We start from the raw sequence: 9,949 nt of genomic DNA, 5'->3' as shown, positions 1-9,949 counted from the left end.
AAATCCCAACCATTTCCATCAAAATTCAAGGCTTTAACTTCTTCCCCTCATATATATATCCTGCCATTCAACCTTAAAATCCATAATAATTTTTTTTATCTTTCTAATGGTACTATAATTTTTCTAACCTCTCTTTAATAAACTATTATTTTTAATCATGCGTATTTATTTGCACATATTTTTTTATGTACTAATCCATATTAATTTATTCCTAGACAAACCACACAAAAAATTACAAAAAATACTAAAAACATAAACATATAAACCAAAAAAATTTATATTTATGATTATAAACCAAACAAAAAATATGAACATAATGAAATAGTTACTCTATGTCAATTTTTATTCTTTCATTCAAATCATGTTTCAAAAAAATTAACTATTAATAATTATACACCATTCTACAACTTGTGAATACCTTATTTGTTATGCAAGAGTAAAAATATTGCAAATCTACAAGACCATAAACCATCTTTAGTGCTTGTTTGGCCTGACTTTTTTTTTTAACTTATTTACCTTTTAAAAGCAAAAGTCAAGCTACATATAAATTTTGAGAAGCTTTTAAAAAAAAGTAACTTTTTTTTAAAAAAATAAAATTTTTAAAAAAAGAGCTTCAGAAAAAGCTCTTATGATGAGATTTTTCTTCTATTTTTTTGAAAATACAAGAGAATTTTATTTTTGTTTCAAAAATATCCTTATCTGTTAAAAATAATTACGATATTACTTTCTAAAAAAAAATATCTTCTATGATAATTTTAACAAAAATTATAACTTATAAAAAAAAATTTACCAAACAATTTTAGTTTAATTTTAAAAATTATTATTTTTCATAAGAGTTTTATAATAACTTTTAAGTTAGAAGAAAATCAGGCCAAACAGGCTCTTAGTAGCATAACAAGAATATTAAGGTGATTCCATTCTATTCTAGCATCAAGTAACCGAATCACAAAAGGAAGGGAAAAGAAAAAAAGAAAGAAAGGGAGAGAGAAATACTCACGAGCTTCAAGAGTCAAATTCTTGAAGTCAAAATGTACTATTGAGCTGCAAATCATTTGGAATATTGCATTGCAATGGCCTGCCTGGTTACCATAACAATGATACTTGATCTCAACCATTGGTGATTTGAATTACTTAAGAAGTAGACAATGCCTGATATTGTGCAAAGATATATAGTGTTTATAATTAAGTTTTCCAGATACCATTAAAGTAATTAATTAAGTCAGCAACTTTGACATTATAATATTTAGCATTCCAAAGCAATTCATGTTCTTTGGCATTATATGATCGTAATTGACAGTAAGCCAATCATTTTGTGTCAGTTCTAATTGATTATAAAAACTTGTGTACCATTAAATCAGAAAGAATGGCTTTATTAGACAATCGCACCTGTTCATCATTAAAGGTCGCTCAAAAACATTGACCAATTGAGCTTAAATTAATAATAATAATAAAATATCTACAAAAAAGAATTTATTAAAGAAAATGCTGTGACAAGGTGCTGGCAATGGGTTGACTCATGACTTGGCGTGGGATCGATGCAAGGGCTTGAGGATTAAACTTGACCATCATTTTTTCTATTCATGATCTTAATTATTTGCGAATACAGCCAGCTTATGAATTTTGGCACTTAGTAATCATTTTTTCTTGAGTTTGAAAGGCCATATCGAGTATATCCAAGGTAAGAATCCACGCCTTTATCACTTGTTTTCATATTTATGATGAACTTTTTCCTTTTCTCTTTGCATTGCATGTAGGTACATGATCACTTCTAATGAATCTCATAGATTTAACCATCTGATGAGAAGAGTCTTAAAATGACGGCAACGGACTGCTTGGAAGCTAATTCGATGCAACAAATTCCGATTCTTAAAGGTGAAGGAGATGTGAATACCAGTGCAATTGAGAACCTCAATTTTGAACTCAATAAGCCGCCTAAGAGGATTGTGTTGGATGAAGTTGGTGCTTCTAAAAAAGTTCATCAATTCTATTTCGTCAAGTTCTGGCCCTATAAAGATCCAGAAAAAGCATAAAAAATTTCAGAGGCTGAAGACCTGATTCAGAACTTGGATCAAGAGAGTACTCGAATCCACAAGAAACTCAATATAATGAAGGTACACAATGAGATAAATTCATTTGTGATTTCTTTCTTTCTTATAGTATATCATCATGATAAAGTTTGTTTCTTTGTATCTTTTTTATTAGATAAATAAAGTTTATTAAGCACCAACTATATTGTACAAGCAAAAATAATTAAATAGGTTTAATAAGAGTTCATAAAATAGATCATATATATGTTTATCTAAGAAATTATCCAAAAGTTAGAGATAAATAAATTATAGTTTATATTGACAAATATACCAATATTGATGTAAACTTGTATATGTTGTACATTAGCGAATTACAATTTGTTACTTCATCAAACTTAACATATTTATCAAGGGATAAATATTAAATTTACTAATGACTCAATGTTTAATATCTTGGTTGTGCTAATAAACACACCTTTCAAAAAAAAAAAAAATCTTGGTTGTGCTGAGTTAAATTTTATGAGTGTAAGTTTATTTTGACGTAAATTTAGACAAAAATTAACAAAACAGTATTTGTAAGATTACATCACCTTGGCAGTAAAAAAGTTAAAAAAAAAATAAAGAAAATGATATGTCAATAATAAATGTCACTTGTACATATTTGTTCATTGAAAAATTTTACCTCATAATTTCTATTATTTCAAAACTGATTTAAATCATATCAGTCTGACTATTTTTTCCCGTTAATTTTAATCCAAATTTGATGGAGTGCGGAGCTGTAATAATCAATTGATTTTAAAGAACTATGTGTTTTTTTTTCTCTGGGTTTCGTGGACAGGCAAAAGGTAAGAATGTTTGCTCACAACTAGACCACCTATACAATCGTTCATCAAGCATTTCATGCGGATTGGAGTGGCAAAAAATCATGTTGGATTATCTGCAAGAAGCTTTGGATAAGCTGAATTTTTCCAGAATTGCACAAAACGGAGGAGCCAGTAAGTCTATCTTCTCGACAGGACGTAATACTGATGTAACGACCGGATTTACAGAAGCGTTAGACTAGGTTGCACTTTAAAATCCACTGTATCTTTGTTCGTTTCCTTCTTTTGGGGTTTCATAGGACTACTGAAACGATTGCAGGGCTTTCAATGCTGGATGTTACATGGAGGTAGTAATTTGGCTGCAGAAAAGCCGCCCTTTTAGAGAGATAACTAGTAGCCAACTAAGGCTCAGTCATCTTGACGACCGAAGGTCAATGGTCGAGGGAATGGAGTCTAGTAGGGTCCTGTTCTCTTAACAAAATTAAATATCATAATATGTATGTATATATATATTTTAAAATTTTAAAATTTTATCTTTATAATAATTTTTTCATTTGGTGAGACGCTTTACAATAATTAGTTAATAATTAATTTTAGTAGATTTAAAGATTAAAAATGTCCAATTTTTTTTAAAAAATATTTTTATTTTATACTTAACACATAATTAAAGTTATTTGTGTAATTTTTACATGAATTTTTTTATTTTAAGTTATTTTATATTTTTTTCAAATATTAAATTTCTAATATAACTGTTTTATAGACATTATTTTTGTCTCCCAAACGAGAAATCATAGTGCCCCCACTGCACAAGTTCGCTTCTACAAGAATATGTAAGAGATAATAATTGCAGACTCGATCATTGTCTTAGCTTAATTAATGCATGTTATTTTTAGTTAATTAAATACTGATGATGGGTTCATGACCGGCACTGCTATGGCAGATTCGGTGGAACTGTTACGGGAGTGAAGATAAGGTCAGGCATAACCAGATGCTTGAAAAGATAAAACAGATTGAAGAGAGAAAGGAGAAAGCTTTGGCTGATTCTGCTATGAAGGGCGAGATTTGGAACCCCTTGACTGTGAGAAACGCCATACAGGAGCAAATCAAAGTAAAATAGTCCTACTCCTACAATTAAAGGCTTAATCTAATAACTGTGCTTCTCTCAAGTTTATAACTAATATTATCATATTTGTCATGCATGCATGTAGCTTGTTAACAAAATATCACTGGAATTAAGACGGAAGAAACGGGACGGATGCCTGCAATTCAGCGATTATAAAGAGATCGTGAGGCTATTAACGAAGAGACATTTGTTTCAGGTAATCAGCGATGGCAAATATGGGCGCATAAGCATGCAGCCCAAAAATGCATTCTTAAAGTGAGGCAACACTCTGATGAGATGGTACGACATTTTACACTAAATGTGCTCACATGCTTCAATTATACTTTTCCTTCCTATTATTTGATTTTCGCTTAATACAAAAAGAGAGTGCTAGGGTTCAAATGAAAGATTTAATCCACCTCACCTCAATCCAATTCCTTAGCTATGCCCAACGAGTGCCCGTGTATCATGCAACATTACCTTCAAGTGCATAATTGAGCCAAAATCGGATAAAGATGTTTACTACATGAGAATATTGACTATAGCAGTGAAGATAATTGCCTTTTAAATATATAATTCGTCGTCCTGATTCCTCTCCATATGCTTCTCTGTTAATTCAGAACGGCAGGTATCACGAATATCTTTCGCTGTTAAGCAACGCTAGAGAGCTTGCTAGAAAGAAATATGTGGAAGCTCTAAGGAAACTCTCCGACGCCCAGGCAAAACTTTTAATGAAATTGATTCGATATAATTAAAGCTTAAATCTGTTTGCATTTGTTGTTTACTAACACTTTTTTCGATTTTTGGATTAGGTCAAAGAATTCATGCGTCGGTGTGGAATCACAAGTATGATGGAGCCTTCAGAACTAATTATGAGATTAGTATCAGAAGGTCACTTGATAACAGCCAATTGAGTAGGGATGGACGGAGCAGGAACTACGATCAAGAAACACTTACGTACCCTGAGGGCCTCCAACCTATCAAACAATGCACAGATATTATTGAAGCAGTAGTGAAGCAATTGCAAATACCGATGGAAATGCTCCTAGAAATAGAAGTTCCATGAAGAAGAGAGTGTTTAGGCATGAATCAACGGTAAACCAAAGGGAATCGATGAAGAAACCCCTTTCTATGTTTAACAATTATAGATCGATGATCACGTACACAAAAAAATGTAAATGATATGAATAAAGTTATGGCTTATGTAGTGCAAGATGCTGCAATTGGTTTCTTTAAATTAAATTGTTACTTTCTTAGTGCTTAATAAGGAGACTACTTTTATAATTATAATTTTTATTTACTCATTTTCCAAAAAAAAAAAAAAAAAGAGCTCAAACACTCTAAATTTCTTTAATAATTTTACACTTCGTATATAACCGAGTTACATCTTACTGCTAAGTGTTTCATCATGATCAACTCTCCATATATATATGTATCTTCATTGGTTTGAGGACCAAGTGCTTGGAATATTTTGGTTAATGGGCTTGTATATATTTATCTTCATTGGCTTGAGGACCAAGTGCTTGGAATGTTTTGGTTAATGGGCTTGGCAATTTTCCTAATCCGTCCACTTGACTCCTGTTTGGATAGGCCGATTTCCTTCCCCTTGCTTGATGAGCCAGCTTGAAGTTCGTCCAAATTTCGAGAACGTCTCTGACTAACCACCATCCACTGCCCTTACTCTGCTTGTTCTTTGGATTCAGAACTAGTAGTCAATTAACTTCCATAATCCATTATAACTTCTTTATCCTTGTCCCATGAGGCTTATTTCTCTCATCTCGTTTCTCTGCTGGTTATTTCAATGAATTCTGTCCAACACAACCACACTTGAAACATTGGCACTGCAACTGTTTTGCAATGAATTGGTGGGACATGTTTTCTAATTCTGATGTCAGATTAATTAAGGTTAACTTGAACGTTCAGTTCAATGATAGATATATATTTTCTTTATTTAACAATTAGATTCGAACTTTTTTGAAAATAAAAAATGTAATGATTTATATTTTAATTCTTATATTCAAATGTGAATGTGATAAGAATACTTACAGAAGCATCACCTTTCTTTTTTCTTCTTTCGAAAGAAAATGCAAGCATATTACTTTTGCTCCTCCTATTAGTCAACTCAATAAAAATCACGGACGTGATAAAATATTTTAAAGAAAAAATGGATAAAAGAAGAACGTAAGGAGGTGCTGGCAATCAGTTGACTAGTGACTTGGCGTGGGGTGCAAGGGCTTGGGGCTTAAACTGGAACGCATTCTTCTATTCAGCTTATTTATTTGTACCTGCCAATCATTTTCCTGCGTTCGAAAGGCCATCTCAACTGTATCCAAGGTAAGCATCCATGCCTGTTTTTAAGACATTATAACACCTCATTTCATATTTATATACATTTTTTTTTCTCTTTTGGCATTTTTAAGCATCTCTCTATAGATAATATTCGAATTGGCTGATCATTAAATTGATCTCGGAAATTGTACATGGATGTAGGTTCTTTTGTGCACTGAACCGAAGCTTTGTTCTGTATAAATGATATTTGTTTTCGTTTCTTTTTCTTTTATGCATTTGTTTTCTTATTTTTTTTCTCAGCTCATTAATTTAAAGAGTCCACACTCCACAGTTTCAATTTTCATTGTTTATATTGGTCGAGCCTTCTTGTTTCCTAATTTCAGAAAGAAAATGTTTCATAATTATACAATTTAATGTTCAGCAGCTGATTGTATTATTGTATCAAAATATTGGCAGAAAATCATGGCAACGGACTGCTTGGAAGCTAATTCGATGCAGCAAATTCCGGTTTTTAAAGGTGAAGCAGACGTAATTTCAAGTGCAATCGAGAAGCTTGATTTACAACTCAATAAGCCTAAAAAGGTTCATCGATTCTATTTTGTCAAGTTCTGGCCCTATAAAGACTCTTTAGAGGATGAAAAGCTGATTGAAAAAATGGATCAAGATATAATTCGAATCAACGAGAGATACAAGATATTAAGGGTATGAACTCATCATGAGATCCTCAGTTTTGGTTTGCCATTTATTTCTTATGTTGCATATTATGATCTAGATAATATTGTTTTATTTTTAAGTTTCTCTTTCTCTGATAATAGTGATCATAACGTATGTTAAGCACCAACTAGATTGCATAAAGCAGACGTTTTCTAAACATACTTTCTGTGTTCAATAACAAAAGCAATAGCTAAACAGAATTTTAAACGACTTACGATTAAGGAAAAGTAAGGAGCAGTGACTAATAAATTAATGTTAAAGAATTATTCTGTTCTGTCTGGACAGCTAAAACAGATAGCTGGTTGGTCTCAACGACAGAAACTATTGAATCGTCCACGTGGCATTATGGGCGGAATGGAGTGGCAAAAAATGATGTTGGAACATCAGCAAGCAGCTTTGGATAGGCTGAATTTTGGGAAGGGAGGAGCCAATAAGTCCTCCTTCTCCAAAGAATAAAATACTCATGTAAGGATATATACTATTACTACTAAATTAAGTTAATACTCCGATAATTTGCTTTTTTTTTTTTTGAACGGGGGAGGGGGGGTGTTGGTTTGACTTTCATATAGGACTACTGAAATGGTTGCAGGGCTTCAAACGCAGGATGCTACATGGAAGTAGTAATATGGCTACAGAAAGGCAAATCTTGAAAGAGATAGCTAGAAGCCAACAGAGACTCAATGATTTCATTGACCCTAGGCCATTATTACAAGAATATGTAAGATAACCGCTGGAGACTCAGTGATCTTAGCTTACATCATCGTCTTCTTTAATTTTGCTGGTGTCGTTTTTAATTAATTAATTGCTGATGGGTTCGTTGGGACTCCTGTGGCAGATTTGGTGGTATAGTTACGGGAATATAGATAAAGCGAGGTATATACAGATGGTTGAAAATATGAAACAAATTGAAGAGAGAGAGGAGAAAGCTCTGGGAGATGCCATTGCCAAGGGTGAGCCTTGGAACCCCTTGAGCGCGAAAAGGGCCATACAGGAGCAAATCAAAGTAAAAACAGTCCTATTTAAAGCTTTATTAATCCATTAACTTTGCTTCTCTCTGAAGTATAATAATATTAATATTATCATATTTGCCATAAATATGTAGCTTGTGAACAAAATATCAATGGAGTTAAGACGGGAGCGTTCTGAAGTGATGCCGGAGATTGTGCGTATCGAGAAGGATCTTAAGGCTATGGAAAAAGAGGCACGCCTTTTAATACAGCAGCAAAGGGGACTACGCCAGCGAAAGGTTGAAGCCCAAGAACGCATTCTTAATTTGAGGCAACAGATGGTACCATATTTTTCCATTAAATTTTCTCAATTGCTTGAATTATATTTTTCCATCTTACTGTTAGTATGGAAACAGAGCACTAATTAGTCTCGAATGCAACATCTCTCTTTTCAACTCACCTCAACACAATACCTTAGCTAAGCCCAGCGTTTTGATAAGGATTAATTTTATTAGCCAAGATGCAATGCTGATATTTTCGCTTTTGATTATTATTTTTTGTTGTAAAACATAAAAATTAAATAAATACTTAAAAATAACAAAAAAAAGTATTAACTAAATTTAAGAATATTCTTTCTAAGACCAACAATCACAACTCCCAAGGTGTTTTTTTTGGGATAATTAAATATTTATTCATTATCCAAAGAATTAGGGAGAGTCCTGCAACAAAAACACAATGTTGGCAGTCACAGTAACTAACTAGTTAAGATGTAATGATAGAATTAAAACAATCCCAAGTTACCTCTCCTAGTGCATAATTAGTGAGCCGATATCCGATGAGCAAGAGTGCTTCCTAGTCATAAATCTGGATGTTTTCTACATGGGACCCCTTATTTGAGCTAAATCAAGCATTGTGCAATATTTAGAGCAAATTCAGATCGACGTGGTTAAATTTAGTACTATCTGCCACCCCCCATTTGGTTTTAGTTGACTTCTAAATAGTATATTAATTTGTCCTAACATTTCCTCTTTAGCCTTCTCTATAAGGTCAGAATGACAGGTATCACGAATATCTTTCCCTGTTGAGCGATGCCAGAGAGCTTGCTAGAAAGAAAGATGTTGGAGCTTTAAGGAAACTTTCCCAAGGCCAGGTTTGTTGAAGCAAAATTGTTTTCGTAAATTTGATTTGAGTAAGCTTAAATATCTGCCCTTTGGAATCCATTTGTCTTTTTGGTAACATTGATTTCAAATTTTGAATTAGGTCAAGAAATTCATGTCCAAGTGGAAAACTAGCAAAACCTTCCGGATTAGCTATGAAATTAGTATCTCACCGTCACTTGACAACCGCCAATTGAGTAGGGACGGACGGACACATGATAAATTCATAAAGCAGGGAAGCAAAAGTGGAAATGTTCCATGAAGAAAAGAGTGCTTAGGGATGAATCAATGGTGAACGAATAAGAAATTTTTCCCTTCCAAAATCAACGAACATGATGTGATGTAATATTGTATGAATAAAGAGTAATGGCTTTTTTATATTTTTATTTTCAAAGATTGAAATTCATTTCTTCATGCAGAAAAACAAGGGGAAGAGGTATCACCCCTACAGAATACAAAAACCTGCATGGCCCCTGACTTTGGCACCTATGCCTCAAAAACAAAAACTGAGGTATATACATCCCCAAAATCTCGGCATATATCATGCCTCTATCCAGAAAAGAAAACACATCCGTAAAGAAACTATACACCAGATTACTGCTGCAGACAAAAACCAGAGCAGCAGTGCCTGTAACTGTACATGAAGCAGAATCAAAACCTCCCCCTAAACACCCTGCAACATGAACAAATCACGATACCGTAAGGTTACTTTGACAGTATAATAGCAACATCAAAATTTTTAAACATGTGTATTTGATGGTACTTCTTCGTAAGTGTTAAGGTGTGGATGTCAGATTAGGTGGATTGAAATCTTATTTAGAAAGAAAATTGATAAAAATATTATATATGATGATGACTTATGATTAAGAATTTAAATTTTTAATTATATATC

The 9,949-nt window shown here is 32.8% G+C and overlaps 1 pseudogene; it reads left to right on the top strand.

Annotated features, from left to right (window-relative positions):
- The first annotated feature begins 1,814 nt into the window (after positions 1–1,814).
- On the top strand, positions 1,815–9,422 carry LOC18602310 (uncharacterized; annotated as a pseudogene).
- The last annotated feature ends 527 nt before the right edge of the window (positions 9,423–9,949 follow it).

The sequence above is a fragment of the Theobroma cacao genome, chromosome 4 (genome assembly GCF_053813885.1).
Source record: "Theobroma cacao isolate CCN51 chromosome 4, ASM5381388v1, whole genome shotgun sequence".
NCBI lineage: Eukaryota > Viridiplantae > Streptophyta > Magnoliopsida > Malvales > Malvaceae > Theobroma > Theobroma cacao.
This window is presented reverse-complemented; position numbering and strand designations above follow the sequence as displayed.